We start from the raw sequence: 19,180 nt of genomic DNA on the forward strand, positions 1-19,180 counted from the left end.
CTGGCCCCATCTGACCTTCAGTTTGGTCTATCAGAGGTGTGTATCTGCAGATTTGACTCCCCAGTACCACTCTCACAGATGTTTCAGCCTCTGAAGTGTAAAAGGTAAATGTTGAAGCTGAAATTCACAGTGAGTACTTTAACCATAACAAGAGAATTGAGCTCAAAGGTTTGAGATATGGAAGAAAACAGAGAGCAGTCAAATGATAGAAATAATAGAGTCATGATTTCATCTTAAATCTTATCTGGTGGAATCTTACCTATTTCAGATATCTCATGATTGGGAAGCTTCCTCAGAAAGTGGGAAATCTGGATTTCGAGTCAACAATGACAATGAAGGAAATCACAAGCTAATAGAATTTATCCCTTTATAACTTATCTTGAATAGAAATTACTGTGTTTTCACTGTCTCATCTGAAATGTTAAGAAAAATGCCTTTACCGGTGGCTTCTGCTCCTCTCAGGCAAGGAGGTCTGAAATCACTCAGCCATGCCATAGAAGACAGCCCCTTGTGTCAAGGAATGGATCAAAGAGGTACCATACTCCACAATTTATCCTATAGAGCTCATATTACTGCATAGAAATTAATGATTCCCAAGGCAAAAATGAGAGGAAGGAGAGGAGCACCTTACTCTGCAGTCCAATATGTTTTTTGACTATATGGGATAAAAAAGGATATAAGATTTTGTCTCTGAACATGCCTTAGCACCACCACTGGCTCTTTCCCTGGATGCAGGGAGGTAAATGGGCAGAGGAGAGACTAATCCTGCCGGCCTCCAGGCACTAAGCAGCTTGAAAGTGTCGCAGCTTTGAGGATTATTGCAAACCCAGCAGCAGAAATGTAGACACCCAAGACATTCCTGCATAGTCACAGAGGTCCCTTTGGGTTTGGCACCAGTGATTCTGAGGTTCTAAATTTTGTACTTTCACAGCCAAAGTGACAGGTAGGCATCAAAACCTCCTCCAAGGCATTTATGTCTGTACACTTCAGTGTCAGTAGTCTATTTACAGGAAATGATAGGATCTTTGTGTCAGGGAACATCCAGATGATGTATGTGTCTTAACTCTTTGCACAGAGAGGCATCTAAACTCAGTTGGTACAATCAAATTAATATAATGCATTAATTAGGTCCATTTCAATTACTTATGTATAGAAAGTTGATTTTCTCCTAACAAGAGAAATCTAATTTAAAAATCCTGTCAACTCTCTTTTTTCCAAGAGACATCCATAAACAGGCCTTTGCTGTTATCAGATGTGTGAAGCAACATTACTGTATATTTTCACACCTAGTTGATTACTTAACCATCTGTTCTCTCCAACAACACAGGATACAAGATGGGTGGAAGGGAGGGGAAGAGAAATAAAATTAAACATTGTTGTGATTGTTTTCTAACCCATTTCTTAATTTTTCATTTGAACAATAAATCCCAGGGCAATTATTATTACAGTGGAATGTGTGCTGAAACAAGGCCTATATCTAAAACAAACCCTTTACAACTCTTTTTCTCTTCTCAGAATAATGGAAATGTAGCACAACATTCTTCATATCCTTTCTGGATGACTATAAAATTGAGGTGGAAGGAGGAGAATTATGTAGATATAGAACATTATGTGCATTAGATAAAAATCAGTTACTTAGTAGCTCATATTTTAAAATATTCACACTTAATTTAACTTCATTGTGTGTAGATTGTGGGTGTGTTAATCTTTTTGGTTGATAAAAACATTCATCTAGATGGGCAGGCTGGAAATTGTCTTCAAAACCTGTTACCTTTTTTCTGCTGTATCCTGTTTGGCTTAAATTTATTTTTCAGACATAATTTAAAAACAGAAGCCTAAATAGATTTAATTAAATGTATAGGGTTCAATTACACATTTTAAATTATAGATTTTGCAATTACAAAAAACCCCAAACCAATAACCTTGCAATATTTTTCTCTTGACATTTTCACTTAAACACAAAATCAGACCTCCCGTATTTTGATAACAATGCCAAGAACAAGTATTTTGCCATCCCCTACTAGTTTATTTATCTATTATATTATTCACTAAAGCAGCATACAGAACTGGGAGGGGGGAAAAATCAGATGGCGTACAGCATTTTGGAAAACAAAATCAAGATAAGATCTCTAGCAAATACATAAAGGACTCACAACACAGAATCTCACTGACAACACTCAATATACAGGTGACACAGCATCCTTTGAAGCAGTCACTGCATACATCTATGGCCATCGCCAACTTCATGAATAGCCATTAGTGACAGTCCAAAGCAAAAGCAGAAGTTTGTCTCTCTTTCTTGGCCAGCCGGGGTAATAAATTTGTATGCAAGTGGGAATTAGAGAAAACATGGAAGTTTGTTAGTCAGACAGAGGCATTTTAGGAACCTCTCCCTTACAGGAATAAAATTTGTCCCACATGAAGAGAGTGGGACAAAAAGCTGGGGTTAAGGCAACACTAAATTAACCCTTTTGTGCACTGCAGTGATCCTTACGTAGCTGATCAGATGCTGATTCCGGCAACTTTGGCACAGTAAATCACCATCAGTCAAAGACAGGGAACAGCCAGCTGAGGTAATGCATATGGTGTCTTTCTTCCACTTGAGTGACTGAGCAATCATAACAGAAGACAACCCCTATGGGATGCTCAAAGATCAGTGGGTGTTCAGAGACAGTAAAGGTGTGGTTTTTGTACACAGTTGTTTTCTGTCCATGTAAGAAAATGGGAGTGGGTGGGAGGTTTTTCTTTACCAGAAAGGTACCAAACAAATGAGCGGAGGAAATCCAGAGAGACTTTAGTTGTGACTATAGGGATAGAAATCACAGTAAGGAGCTGCGAAATATAAGAGCTTCCTAGGAACAATACATTATCATGGAGAGTTGCTTACAAGCCGGGAAGTCATTGTATTAATTGAAAAAAATCATAAAGTGAAAGACATGGCTTGAGGGGCACAGGTAGGTGGGAGAGACTTGTGCACAAACCCTGTTAGTTTGTCATATTTCCCCTTCAGGCACTTTGAGGTTTCTCTGTTTAAAAAAAATAAATATTCCAGTTCTTATACATCTGGTTTTTGATGTTTCCTTGAAGACTTATTGCAGAAAGTCCAGACAGAAATATCACAGACCTTTAGTGGCACGGGCAAAGAAGGCTGATATTAGTGGGACAAATATTTACTGCGGGAGCGAAACTCCACTCTTGTAAGACCTTCACCTGCAGTCCTGCATTCATCCCTAGAGCCCCCAACACAAGAGGGATGTGGACCTGTTGGAGTGAGTCCAGAGGAGGCCATGAAGATGAAATGAAAATGCCTGAGGTTGATTTGCATTTCTTCAGGTATAATTTCTTTTTTAAAATTGATGCTTCCAAGAGTAATGGCTAGGTTACATTTTCCAGAAAAACCCTGCCATAAGTCTGTGGTTTCAAGTTGTATGTTATGTTTGCAGTCCATCATATTTCAGATCGATACGCTACGGAGAGCTGACACAGATCCTGCACAAAGACAGATTACACTTTCAAGGGAATTTCATGCTATTTAAAAATGGAATTAACCAAGATGGAAATGCTAAAAATACATGAAAGATAAAGTTTAAGTCAGTAATGGAAAACCTTGTGTGTTATTCTGCTTATTAAAAGACAACAAACTACCACAAAATAAATGCTCCCTGCTAATGAGACAATATTTAATATGCACAGTGCTCTGTTTGGGGAAAAAAAAACCCCAAAACTTCTGTTGATCACTTTTTGCTGGGGGTCCTTTAAAAAGGTAGATGAAAAAAATCACACTCTATATTTAAATGACTCTTCTTTTTCTATGCATTGAAGCAGGAGTGTGTGGTAGTGCTTGTCATCATTTTCTTTATGACCCCAAGCCCTCAATCTCAAAGAATAGGAGAGAAAATGGAGGTCACAATGCTTCTTATACATGTTGTCATGCAGGTATGCGCTCTTCATACAGAAGCAGGCTTTCAAAAGGGGTGTTTAGTTCTAAACCTCAAGGGAACATACTTTTTAAATAACAATTTCCACTGGCTTTTTTTGCAGTCCACAAATGGTATTGCTGCTGCTTGTCTGGCTGTGTTAGCACTCACTGAATATGAAAGGGATCCATCTGCTGAATCATGTGAGATATTAGTGTGCTGGGGTTAGGCAGAGTTACATATTTTACACCTTGGAGCCCAGACTCCATGAGTAGGCTTCTGCAGGAAGGAGACTGGCAATGGAAGAGGGAGAACAAAACACGCATTGGTGAGAAGAAAGAAGAAGATTCTGCCAAAGAACTGGATAAAAAGTAACAAAAACTGGTGTAGTGGTAGGCTTAATTTTGATAAATCACTTTTCTGCACCTAGCCTTTTCCCACCTTTTCAGGTTTGAAATCAATATATCTTTCCAATGAATTTCTCAATAGCCAGAAAAGGTCTAATTTCTTATTTATAGCTGAGTGGTGTATGAAATGATATTTCAAACTGTGCAAAAAGTCACTACCTGGATAAAATTTACCTGACACCCTCCCTCTGCAGTAGTTTTTTTTCCAACCGGCCGAAAAGTTAATGCTGCTTTCCTCACTCTCAATGGCTTTTGCACCTCCCATAGTATTTCATCAAGGTTGTGAGGCCTCTGGTTTGCTATTTAACCTTTCAATAACATGCTAGAAACTGAATTAGAAATACCTTTTCCCCAGTGACTTCTAAATCACTGCTGCAATTTACTGCATAGAGCCAGAGATGTAGCGGTCTGCACAAACAAATTATAGGTTCTCCACATGTATTCTTGCCTTAATAGCTTCATCATTCTGAATGCTGCCTTTGGGCTGGAATAGGGTTCTCTGTGACAGTACAGAACATTTGCTTCCTGCTGCTTGTGTATGTCTTCCTTCCTTCTGGACAGGCTTCTTTCCTCTGACCACAGCAAGGCTTCTGATTTCATATTTCTTTAAACAAGCTCCTGGCTCATTTTTGGACTGGTGCTTTTCCACTCTTCTTTGAACTGTGAGAGGATATGGCGTCTTCTGGCTCTAGCCAGCTTCCTGTGAAAACCAATTATTTGATCCAGAGCTCAGCTGTTAAGTTTAATGGTTTCCCATTGCATCCAGTCGTGGAGGAAGATTACGTTTTGCCTTGTCATAAAATGCTAAATTCAACATGCTCTGAAAGTATGGTGATACAGCAGTTTTCATAGCAATGTCTTCTCATCGGCATTTGAATTTCTTCGGTTTTACCTAGACAAATTCCTGAAGCTCTTGTACTAGTCAGAGATAAAAAGAGGTTATAGGGCCAAAAGGCACAGTGCTACATATTTGTAACTGGTGGCAAGGTAGGTTTGCATTCTTTGTCTTCTTTAGAAGAATATCTGTACTCTTTACTAAAACTGGCTGTCACTAGGTCTAACCGTGTTCAGATGATAGTGAATAACTAGTGAGGATCAAAGGTATAGTGAAGACTGTCCATTCCCTTCTGTCTTGGTGTTCTGCTTTTAGCTGTAACTGTTATTTTTCTCCTTAGTAGCTGGTGCAGTGCTGTATTTTCGACTTTAGCCTGAGAACAACGCTGATAACACACCGATGTTTTTAGTTGTTGCTAAGTAATATTTACTCCGATCAAGGACTTTTCAGTCTCATGCTCTCCCAATGAGGAGGGGCACAAGAAACCAGAAGGAATTAGAAACAGGACACCTGACCCAAACTAGGCAAAGGGGTATTCCATACCACAGCACGTCATGCCCAGTATATAAACTGGGGGGAGCCACCCGGAAGAGCAGATTGCTGCTTGAGTTGGGCTGGGTATCAGTCGGTGGGTGGTGAGCAATTGTATTGTGCATCACTTGTGTTTGTTGCTGGGTTTCCTTTCTGCCTTATTATTTCCGTTATTATTATTATTATTAGTAGTAGTAGTAGTAGTAGTAGTAGTAGTAGTAGTAGTGTATTGTACTTTAGTTATTAAGCTGCTCTTATCCCTACCCATAGGGTTTACATTCTTTGATTCTCCTCCCCATCCTACCTGGGGAGAGGGGAAAGGCGGAGTGAACAAGTGGCTGCATGGTGCTGGATTTGAAGCACGACATTTGGGTTTGATGTTTTCAACTAGAGATTACAGATTCTTTATGTAGCAAATTGGCCAAGTGGTACATCCTGGGCTGGGAAGATCATACCTCTTTCGGGAGAGATATTGATCCTGTTTACGGCAGAGGAGGTGCAAGGACTGAAAGCAGTGGTAGCTATTTGAGACACCCCGAGACCCTGTCTGGCCTCCAGGTACTGCTCTAGAAGGCCATGGTCTTCCTAGAGGTCTGTTATGTCTGCTGGCTCTAACTAAATATCTTGCATACTTCCATGTGTTTAAAATAGTAATAGATGGGTTTTTCTGCTTGCATAACTGAAGCCTGTATTATGTGTCTCCTTTCACAATCTGAAATGTTCCCTAGGCTCCAATTAGATTGCATTAACTATATCTCCATCAGCTGTAATGGAGCTTAGATACTCAGCTCATACATTGTCAGCTACCTACAGACACTTCAATTATGTGTCTAATCTTGCACCAAATCCAACCTAAAATTAGTGACTGCTAGGTGTGAAAACAAGAAGTCAGCTGTGGTCACAGGAGGGATGTGCAAAACCTCTTTCTGTCTTTTCTGTTTGATTTAACTGTTGCACATATTTTTCATTTTGGTAAGTTAGTTATCCTAGCTTTTTATCTAACGGAGCCTGGCTTTTTTTAAATTTAAAAACCTTTTCAATTGTCTTTGAGAAGCTCCTCTTAAAAGACTCTCTAGGCCATTGACCTCAACATAAGATCCAAAGAACTGTATATGTGCAATGGACCTATGACTCTTGTGTTCTCAGTTTCTCAGGAATTTGACTTCCACAAGCACACCAGGGCAGATGCCATCTCAAAGTGAACAGGCTGGGATTGAGGCACTTGCTACATAGAGACCACGTCTTAGGAGCAGTGGGGTCTTTGGCCCTTCTACCTGACATTGTCTTTGGCTTTTGGATCCTCTCTTTCTTATCTCACCATCCATAGTTACAGCTCATTAGACAGAGTTTTTTCTGCGGTTTTTCCTGCAGCCACTAGTCCCTGCAGTAGTGTTGAGTAAGAGTGGTTGAGTAAGAGTATAGATTTTCTGAAAATAAGTCTTCACACTACTCAACTGATATTATCTAGATAAAAACATTCTCACAGCCTTTAGACTCTCATATAGACCTGGACATTATATCTCTTTTCTTCCTTTCTCTTCTGTATATTGGGTGGGATTTGCTGTGTAATATTGGTTGTAACTTTTACAGGGTTTTTTTTTCAAGACTGTTTTTTGTTGGGTTTGTTGGTTTTGGTTTTATTTTTCTTTAGTTCATAAGAGGTTGCCTGGTCACAAGCTCTCTACCCCTTTGAAAGATGATTATAATCTTCAATATGTCACACTAATTTATAAGCTGTGTTACCTCTTAAATGCATGTCAGTTCAGCAAGACTCCTTGCTAAACACCAGTGCAAGTAGTGCGGTTACAATGAGAGTCTGCAAATGTAATTACTACAAAGATAAAAAACAGGGTGTCAGATAAAAGACCATTTAGCACAAACCCAGTTAATCTACTTAAATGTACCCACTTTAGTGCCTAAAAGGTATAGTTAAACTCTCCCTACTCAGATGCTGTTATTGTCCATGCCTTTATCACCCTATGTTGTGATGGCGACAAGCAAAGAATGCAGATACAGGTTGTCCTAGTCAACACACCACCTAGAGACAGACTGAAGAGTAGGGAGCTGCTGAAGTTCACCCTGTGCAAGTAAGGAATCATAGAATCATAGAATCGTAAGGGTTGGAAAGGACCTTAAGATCATCTAGTTCCAACCCCCCTGCCATGGGCAGGGACACCTTGCCCTAAACCATGTGGCTCAAGGCTCTGTCCAACCTGGCCTTGAACACTGCCAGGGATGGAGCATCCACAACCTCCCTGGGCAACCCATTCCAGTGCTTCACCACCCTCACTGTAAAGAACTTCTTCCTTATATCTAATCTAAACTTCCTCTGTTTAAGTTTGAACCCATTACCCCTTGTCCTACCACTACAGTCCCTAAGGAAGAGTCCCTCCCCAGCATCCTTGTAGACCCCCTTCAGATACTGGAAGGCTGCTATGAGGTCACCACGCAGCCTTCTCTTCTCCAGGCTGAACAGCCCCAACTTTCTCAGCCTGTCTTCATATGGGAGGTGCTCCAGCCCTCTTATCATCCTCGTGGCCCTCCTCTGGACTCGCTCCAACAGCTCCATGTCCTTTTTATGTTGAGGACACCAGAACTGTACGCAGTACTCCAAGTGGGGTCTCACAAGAGCAGAGTAGAGGGGCAGGATCACCTCCTTCGACCTGCTGGTCACTCTTCTTTTGATGCAGCCCAGGATACGGTTGGCTTTCTGGGCTGCGAGCGCACACTGTCGGCTCATGTTAAGCTTCTCGTCAACCAACACCCCCAAGTCCTTTTCTGCAGGGCTGCTCTGAATCTCTTCTCTGCCCAACCTGTAGCAGTGCCTGGGGTTGCCCCGACCCAGGTGTAGGACCTTGCACTTGGCTTGGTTAAACTTCATAAGGTTGGCATCGGCCCACCTCACAAGCGTGTCAAGGTCCCTCTGGATGGCATCCCTTCCCTCCAGCGTATCAACCGAACCACACAGCTTGGTGTCATCGGCAAACTTGCTGAGGGTGCACTCAATCCCACTGTCCATGTCACCGACAAAGATGTTGAACAGGACCGGTCCCAACACCGATCCCTGAGGGACACCACTCGTTACAGGTTTCCAACTGGACATCGAGCCATTTACCACAACTCTTTGCGTGGAAGGAAGAGTAAGAGAAAGCAGATAGGATTCCTCCCAGCTTGCAGTGCCCCATAATTCTACTCACAGCCACAGGCATGCTCAAGTCAGACTTCAGAGGATTAATCTCAGCACTTGTGTTGGTGTCAGAGATCAATAACTCCTGGATGTTTATTTGTGATCTCTTTACTGAAAAGCTCTGTGGCTCTGTGTTGTTCTGATTTCTGTTCTCTTGTCCCTGAGAATTTCAATTTAGAATCGCAGACAGAAAATATGCTCTAGAGAAGCAATGTACATCAGACACTGATTTTGAGCACTGGTGTCATGTTGTTTTTCCCTTAAAATTTGCTTATTGTATTAGATCCAAGGTGAACTGATCTACATTATGGGTAAGCTAGAAAAATGTGTGGGTGCGTGTACAAAAAGCATGACATGAGTATGCAAGGTTTTTGCAGGCAAATAAATTCCCTGACACAGCTGAAGATCATGCCCCTGGACCAAGAGTAATTGCTGTGGTGAAAGGAAAGAGAAGCTTCTTTAGGCAGTGCTGCTTCTGCACCTTCTGTGTTGTAAACACCCGATTGCAAAAATTCTTTTTTCAGACACAGTAGTAAATATGACAGAGATCCAAAGATGACTTTTTATAAGTAGAATATACATTCAAAGGGACTGCATTACCTGTTTGCTAACTGGCTACAAATTGTACATTTAGATTTGATACATCCATATGTTAGACAATATCTGTACTGTTTGTATGGCATCTTTGGATCTATTCTTAGAAATTACTTTCCAAGCCAGATGTTATAGAATTTCTGTCCTTAAGTTCAGGTTGGGGCAGCTGACCTGCAAGCAGCTTGTTCTTCCTAATTTGATGGTGGTTTTCTAATAAAGATTTATTTAGTGCTATCACTTAAGGACAGGTATTCTGGGCAACTGATGATTCTCCTGTTAGGTATTACATATAGGTTTTATGTTTGCATATTATTTGTAGCTGTGGCCTGTATGCTGAAGAAAGAAAGCAAGCAAATCATAGTTGCTGAATATGGAATGTGCCCTAAAGCCATCTAGAAAAAATGACTAGATACTATCCAAACGTATTTGGCATAGAAGAGGAGGTTGCTGACAGAGGCTGTAGCAATTCTATTCAATGCTTATATAGGATTTGTACTTCACAGAAGCTGCATGATAAGCTCTTGACTTTGCAAAGTGTTGCACAGGAACAGCTCCCTGGGCTCGAGGTATGCTCTGTTATCACCATTAAACGATTCTCAGCTGCTTTAATTAAGCTATCTGCAAAAGAATGCTTAAAAAAGCTATGATGATAAACAGGATGGCTATTTACAACATATTTACCAAATAGAGCATGCACAGCTCTTTTGAATGTCAGTGCAAAGTGGACTTCTGCAAAGTATAGGTCACTTCTGTGAGCCAAGTTTATTTACTCATTGAAAAGCACAGGCAAAATCCAGGCTAGGTAAAACAACTGATTTTCCATCGATGACAATGGAACATGCTTTCATCTCAGGTAGGTGTCCAGCTACAAGGTTTAGATAAAGGAATTGTTGAGGTATTGTTGCAGTACCCACTGGATGACAAGTTGGTTGCTCTGGTAACTCACTATTTAATGTTTGAATAGTGATATAAATAGGAATACAGCACATGTTAGTTGTCATGCATTAGCATGATAAGAGATGTAAGAGATGTCACCCACTTCAGATTTGAGGCTTCTGCAACAATTTTGTATTTGTGTGTGTGAAAAAGAAAGAGAGAGAAAGGGCTTAAAGTCCCTTTTTTGTAATATAGATTCCAATGTAAATCCCGAATATAAATATTATTCCATTCAGGGAAAATTTCAAATTGAAGAAGTATTGTTTGTGCAAGGCCATGAGAAATTTAAAAAAAAACAACAAACAAACAACAAAAAAACCCCCAACAAACAAAAAAACCCCAACCTACTTTCCTAAAGTGATTGAAGCTGTTCTTTTCAAAGTCACACAAACACTGCTCTTCAAGACAACCCGGCTTTCCAGGAAAACAAGGAGTCTAAAAGTCTCATTTAAAAACTAACCCAGAGAGAGTTAATTAGATAAGTAGAAGAAATGAGAACCTGAGTTTAGTTTGGTGCAGAACTGGGTACAAATGCAAAGAAGAGAAAGGGTAGTAAGAAAAATTAAAATGTCTTTGCTCACCTCACAAGATGAGCACATGCCACAGTAAGTGGTTTCAATAGGATATATACAGACTCTTTTTTAACTCAGTAAAACTGTTCTTTCCAAAAGAATCATGCACCACTGAACTGAACTTCCAAAACTTCTGTTAGTTTGTGGTGAGGCTCCAAATAACCTGCTCTGAACACATGCATGGGAGAGTTCAGTCTAGTACTGGAGCTATTAGAGCGTTAGTTAGCATCACAGCCTGTAGTCAGTTAACATCAAGAAGTTAGAAAAAAGTATACAAAGGTAAAGGAGAACTGATTAGACTAAAATACCCCAAATATATCGTTTATGTAAATGGTTTAAAAATAATATTAACACTTCCTGGGGAGTTGGCATAGTTAGTGGGTATCTTTACTCTGTACAGTCCATCCGCTGAATAGTAGCAATAGTAGAAGACAATAGACAATTGAAGATACAGGTATTTCACAGTCCACCTCTTTGTGTAACTTCTCCTTCTTGGTGACCAAGGTGGCTGATGTATCTGAGGTAGCTTTTCATAACTCGGGTATTGAGATCAGTCTGGAATCCAATAATGACAAGCTGGTCCTGAGATTTCCCAGCTTAGTGGGTGTGTTCTGTAAGGTGTGCTAAGCTTCTTGGTGCCATACTTATACTATTCTCCAAACTGGTTAATTTTAAATTTCATTGGTTTAGCTACATAAGGTCTCATCACATAAATTATGGCAATGCAACCTTTTCTGTAGTGATGCATTTCAATTTCTGTGACCAAAACAATTTGTGACTAAATTATTGCTTTTCCAGTTGAGTTGCATGCATAGATTTGAAGTGTCCAGCTTCTCTGTGTCTGCTACACGGGGGAGGAACAGTAGTTCTGAGAGGATAAAAGCTCAAGTTCACTCTTCTCATTTGTTTTGTGAGAATGAAAAGTAATCACAAATTTAGACAAGTCAGTTTATTCTTTCAACTGCAAGGGAAGGAATTATTCAGCTTTGCAATCCTACTCCTTCCCACTGTCTTTTGTGCTTCAAAATGTTCAAGTTAGTCAAAGTTAAGAGGATTTCATAGGCGCAGTGTTTCTTGTTAACTTTTTGTATGCAGCAAATCTTTCCTATAAGTTCTTTTCTGTAAATGCAGTGTGAAGGAAAGACAGCACAAAGGTAATTCATTTAATTATAGCTGCATTATTTCCTCTTTTAGCTAGTGACAACCTAGAAAATCAGCATCGTGTTTCCAACTAGAGGGAAACGAAGGCAAAGTTTGTCAGCCAATCACAGTTCTATATTTGCCCCCCCCCCCCCCCCTTCTATATTTTCCCCAGGGAAACCAAAAGAAGGAAAACAGAAAAGGCAATGAGAAGAGTGTGTGGCTGAATTCCAAGCCATATTCCCAGAAAGAAAGCAGGAGGGAGAATGAAGTAAGAGGATGTAGGCGGTAAGCTGAGCATACTCAAAAAGGCACTGAGCCCCATGCAGAATCTGTCCCTTGAGCGACACTGCAGATTGTTATTCAGTCTGGGCCAGATTCTCATTTGTGTGAAAAACCATTACACTGCTTTAAAAAGGGGTTCTATGTGAATAACTTTCAGGTCCAGTAAGTGTTTCTTGACAAACATTAATAGTACTGCTCTTGCTATCCATGTGCATTCTGAAGAGGATGGATTGTATTATTTGAACTCATAGTTCAATACGAGTGATATTTTTGGAAACAGAGTATGCTTGTTACAGCAATTCTCCTTCTTACTTATTTCATATACTAACTTGTATATCCATGGACTGGTAAGATGTTCCATGGGAAAATGTTGTAATTGCACATATTTAAAGGGTACATCATTTACCTTTATTACAACTCTCGTTGCAGCTGCGGTCTCAAAAATTATCCCAGTGAGTACAACCATGCTGGTGCAATTAGGAAAAACTGGTTCTTTGTCTTTATAATCCTCATCTGGATGAGAAATAGGAACACTGATAGAGCAGAGAAAGCACTGTACTGTATCATAACCCTGCAAGCCAGCCCGGCCCCATGACAGTTCACAGAGAAGTAAATCAGACTTAGAGAATAGTTTGGGAAGGGAAACCTAGTTAGAACATTTGTGGTAAATGTAAGAGCTGATGCGTGGGTAATACAGTCACAAACCCTGTTATATGCTAATATGATTCATGCACATAACTCCAGAACATCATTATCAGAGTTAACCCCTGTGTACCTGTTGTATTTAAAATTAAAATGAAGGTATGCTATTTGCACTTTAAAAACATTGGATCTGTATTACACACAAACATTTAATATTTTAACTTATTTCTGCTGACTAGATACACTGTCCCAGACCACACTTCTTCCATTTGAACTGTGATTGACATTCTTGTTGAATCTGATAAATCTTCAATTCAAATGAACTACTTTAGTTGCAATTTCATTTGAAAATATGGAAGCTTAATGCAGGTATTCCTCAGTCAGGGAGTGAACAATACATTAGGAGACACAGTGTATGGTATCAAACCAACGTTTAGCCACACCTTATAATATAATCTTAATTCTGGAGCAAATTCTTAGTGAGTGGACACAAGACAAACAAGAAAATGAGCATCTTCCAGTCTAGAGTTCTCTTCAGGATCATGGTGTTAATTAGTGTGTCTATACTGACTTCAATTTCTATTCCAAGGGAAATTATATTTATTTTCTGGACCTCTTGTTGCAGAACTGTTTGTGCCCATACTTCTCATGGTTAATGAATTGGCTTTGCCCTCTGTGCATAGCACTTGGAGCAGTCCTTGACTTGATCACTGCCTCACAAAGCTTTCTTTACACAATGTATTATGTATACCCAGCCAAATATGTGTATGCTCCAGTTTTATTCAGGAAAAATCTAGCTGATCTGCTACAGAGAATAATTCTGGGTGATGAATTTGTGGACAACCAGGGGATGAGAGAGTGATCCACCTGCTGTTGTTGACATACTCATTTTGAACAGTCATGTTTAGGCTTTGGTGTTGCAAAGTGTTCCTACTCTATTATTATTCAATACAATGACTAATTCTAGTAACTGAAGAATAACCCTCGTTCCTCCTCCAAACTGCTAGGGTCTGCTGAGAAAGATCCTTTATTATAAAACTGGAAAAATTACGTTTGAGGTTTTAAAGACTCCTGAATTCTGGAATTTGACAGTCTAATTTCCGTAGGTAAGGAAGCATGGATAAATGTTAAAAATGAAAAAGCACATTAAAGAGCAGACCTTACGCAAGCATCAGAAAGCCAGCAAGAGTTTTATTTGCTGTAATGTGCTAGTGGTTCCTGGAATTACACATGGATATGGGTATTTATCATCTTGAACTCAGACCAGATGAAAATTCTATGACCTTCAACAGTCCCCTTCCTGCTGAGAAGGAATTTATTCCTTTCAGTTTAACCATCTGTGCTCTTAACTTTGATACAGGTTTTTGCTCTGATGGAAGGATTTCTGTAGTAAGTCTTTATTAAGCAAGTTATATATGAGTTTCTAGAGTTTCCTATTATTATATTCAGTTCAGTTTAAAAACTCCTAAATTAATTAGATCTTTATTCCCCATCTCTCTCTTGATTAAATTAGTGAAAGTGTTCTAAATACCAACTACCCATCTGTCTTTGTGCTTCGGGCAATAGGGACCTCCCACACCAAAGTACATCTTGTACCTGTCACAGGACCCACTAGAGGAAAACTGTGCTGGATTCCCATTAAAATGGCTAAGGCTGCAACTTAGCATCTCACAGAACACCAAATGAAAGCATGTAGGAACAATCTATGTTACCAAGACCGACCTAGTTCAACACCTTACCTTCCTTACGCTGGAAACACATTATGGTTATTTGTAACATGACCATCTCCTGTAGCCAGTACATTGGTGGAAAGTAAAACCATTTTTTGTACAATGGTTTATTGTGTAAATTGTGCAAAATGCTCCTGAAAAATAGCCTAAAAGTACTGTTTTCACCACGAAATGTAAAAAGTTCATCAGTCTTAGCTTAAAAGGGGTAGCTGCAGAGTGCGTAATGGTTTCAGCAATATTCAATCCCCTTCTCCATGTCCAGTTGAGGTATTCATAGCAAAAGTAATTGATGAAAGCCTTTGAAAGATACATAAATAAAATAATCTGGAAACCAATTCATTGTTTAATTGTAAAATAAACCTATTCCTTATCCCCAAAGATTTCTGAGGACTAAGCAAATGATGAGGTGGGAAAGATTAACATCAAATATAATTCCCAAAAAGTACAGCACAAAAGTGCATGACATTAAGAGGTCAAGCTCACTGAACATGAAGTTCAACAGTTGTCCTTGACTTGACTGTCTTGGAGATATGTATGAGTTGAAATCTTTACCTCTGACTAATGTACAAAATAAGGCCTAAAGTTTTTGAAGTGAGAATGTCATGTTTATACAATAAATTTAAAAAACATCAGAAACCATAACCTTTTTCTTGTAGGCAATAAACCCCCCTGAAGCTCACTAGCACAAAATGCTACCATCCTGGACATTAATAGGATTCTAATAAAGATGAGTCCTCCCTAGAAAAAGTAACAGCTATTTTACAGATAATGTCAGTTATAAAGCTGTAAGTTCCCTGCTTCAGGGCATAAACCAACTGCAGACACAGAAAGTTAAGAACAAACTCGGCCCTATGAGCACATTATTCTTTAATGATCCATTATGGGATCGTTACAGTAATTAATGAATGATTGGAACTTTGTCTATTTTCTTGTGTTACCACAGTAATTTGAAGCACATAAATCTCCAAAAATCAATGCCTAATCTTTTGAAGATCTAGGTGTTAGACTGCTGCCTGTCAACTTTGGAATTAAAACTAAGTTCTCCCTTGTATGCTGTATTAGACTGTAGTAACACGAAATGTGTGAACTTCAAACTATGATACAATGACAAACTCATGTAAGCACATGCAGTTTATAACTCCAGTGTATCTTCAGTTTTTGTGGGCTTGTACATGTTTTGAGTGGGAAAAATCACAACTGGGTACAGTCATACTATCTCAGGGAATTAGCATATTCAGAGCCATTGAAGGTAGTGCCAGGAAAAGTGCCATCCGGTCAGTGATGAAGAAACAATAAAACCTATTTTGTTTCTCTAGAAATACACATGGAGGTTGAATATGAAGAGCAACATCAGCTGCTGTTTCTGTAGGTTCAAAAGGAGCTGACTGATAAATCTGACTACTATTTCCACACTTATGACAATTGAGCCTGTATAGATGACACTGACCCCTGCAGAAAGATTTAATATGAAGGCAACCTGGATTATGTGCAACTGGGATACATCAGGACTAAGCCAGAAGAGCAGCAATTCAGGGTTACAAATTGCTTCCACAGAGCAGAATAAGATCTGAATCAACTATAGCGCAACTTCTGAACATCAAACTAAGAGCTTCTAGCTCTTCACTCAATCAGATGTTGCTAATATATAGAGAAGCAAAAGAGCAAAGATAAGACTCCCAAAGGCCACAGGGAAAGATTTGATTCTTGAAGAGGATTTCCAAACTGCTGGAAATCTAAACCCAATCACTTAGCTTTTACTCAGTGTTCAACACAATAACAGAAAAACTAAGCCTCTGACCCCTCTCTGTTGGAGCTGATGCTAAATAAGGTGGTTCTGGTTTTACCCCTGAGGTCCTGTTCTCACTGAGACAGTAGTGGCAAATTAGTTGCATCTCTTGAGCATAAGGTGTTGAGAGATATCCGAGATCACTTTCCTTTTAGAGAAGTTGGGCTTGCCTTCTTCTACTTTCTTTTGTCAAAGTGGAAGATTTTCATCAGACCAGGTCCTCTGGCTTCTCCACTGTCTGTCCCTCAGGTGAAAGAGAAAGGGAATCAGAAGTGAGAAACTGGTCAATTCCATGCATTAACAAAAACTGAGAGGAAGATGAGTACCTCTAGTTTTCCCCAAAGAAGGAGAATGACAGACTGCAGAAGAGTATTGAGGAAATGGAAAAGGAATGCTGGATAGCCCATGGCTTCCTGAACCCCTGGCTCTGGTCAGGTTGACTGCAAATACCAAGGTGTTTAGGGGGTAAAACACAGGATGAGCCTTTCCCAGGCAGTTTCAAAATAATCAGTTGTGTGTTGTTTTTCTTTCTGTTACAAATACAGAAGAGATCAAATCAAATAGAGACATACTTCACAAGGTAGAGCAAATTGTACTGCAGCACCACATCCTAACAAAATATAAGGTCTCAGCAAGCAGGTACTGTATTAATAGGTTATAAACAATAGAAATGACTTGAATCTAGTCAGCTTCTGACGAAACAGAGACCAAGACAATTCACCCAGCAGGCTGTAAATGAATCCAAGCTCAGCAGTAGGTGTTGCCTCTTACAAGTACAATCTGTCTTCAGAGTCTGGGGAAACAAAAGTTTCAGATCTACATCTCCAGGTCTGCAGTGCAGGCAGCTGGGCCAGCAGCCTCAGCCTGAAGTCTTCAGAGGTGGAAGACTCTGTTAAGAAGCTTGCAAATCATTAGGATCATCACGGACTGAGCTTCCAGCCATGCTGGGGTAGTCTGGATGCCTGCAGGACTACCATGGAACTGGTCCAGACTCAGCATTTGAGTTATGTGGCTCTTACTTGGAGCTCTATCAGTCTTCCAGGGCTGATCCAGGTGTTGTGACTGAGCTGGAAATTTCTGAGTTTAACTTCCCAGACCTAAATTGCATTTTTTATAATTTAATTTTTTTTTTAAACTTCTTGAAGGCTTTTTTCTTTTTTTTTCTGTAGAAAATTTGCAATGAATGTTTTCTTCTTGATTTTTTCTTGTTTCTTTTACTGCCAGAAACAGAACAGTTTTCCTGTTTAGAATTCCCTTAAGACACTTAAACATTTAAACAGATCTACACATGACAAATTTAATTCTTACATCACCTCTAGGTTTATTTTTGCTCTGCTTGGTTTTGTATGGTGGTTGTTGTTGGCTTAAGAGTTTTTTTTCTTTCTTTCTCAGTCACATAAATGGCTGAGACAAAGGCAGTATTCACACTCTGTTGATTTCCTCTGACTTGTATTTTCATGCATGGCAGTGAAGGTAAGTGTTTCCATGCTGAAAACTTCAGTTTTCAGCACATTTGTTTATGTATTAGAAACACTCTGAGGTATCTGGGACATCTACCTTCTGCATCAGCAACTGAGGACGACATGAGGTATTGTAAGGAGTCTAAAATGGAGCTTGATTTTAAGTCTGATCAACTGAATCCTGAATCAGATCATCTTGTTGCAAAGTCAAAGACTGCTCTGAAACAAAGAGATGCCATAATCTTCTCAGTTCAACACCCTGCATCCAAAGATGGCTCAGTCATCAGACCTGAGCTCTCTGTTGTTTTGTGGGTGAATGCTGATATATTTCAATGTCTTTTCTTGTGGTACTTGAATAAAGCTGGTTTTGGCCTTTGTCACATTTAGTTCGCAACAGTGATTAAAACAGTAAAAATGCTTTGGATCCTTTCCTCCTACAAGCAATACAAGATTTGTCACTTAACTTCAACAGAAGCATTTATGGGTGCCATGTTTAATTAGCACATAATTCGGAGTGTCTAACAGCATTGATGTGTACCCGAATTAAAACTGCAAATGAAATGGTGCTAAGGGATAGAAGCAGAGAATGGACTTTAAATCTCATTTCAGGATTTTGGCATGAATGGCAAAAAATACCATAGGCTTCACAGGCAGGGAAGAACTTGGCATGAGATGAAAGGCCTAAGTCAGGATTCATCCAACTTCCAGTCTTGCTCAAAGGATGAAAGCATCTGAGATTTATATAATCACAGGCTGACTTGCTTTGCTATACGTGTGGTGAGCCCATATACAAGGCTTTGCGTGCCTCTGGAGATTGGTTTTTAGAGGACATGAGAACAACTGACATAAAAAGTTGTTGAGTGAGCAGTCTCCAGGAGGCTTCTGGGCAGTACATCTGAGAAGTGAGAAGGGGAAAAGATACCAAAAATACCATATTTAAGACATTTTGGGAGTGAGGCTGGTGTTCTTCCAGATCCACATAATCTCATTTGTGGCTTTCCCTTTGTTAGTACGCAACGTGAGACAGACCTTCAAGTCCTTTCCTCTGGGGCTAATCTTCTGATGATTATTGACTTATATGGACCAAAGCAGGTGGCTGTTGCACCATTCCACACATCTATCCATTCTGTTCTTCCTAATGTCAAGGTGGGGTAGTAT

This window comes from Strigops habroptila, chromosome 3 (genome assembly GCF_004027225.2).
Source record: "Strigops habroptila isolate Jane chromosome 3, bStrHab1.2.pri, whole genome shotgun sequence".
Taxonomy (NCBI): Eukaryota; Metazoa; Chordata; class Aves; order Psittaciformes; family Psittacidae; genus Strigops; species Strigops habroptila.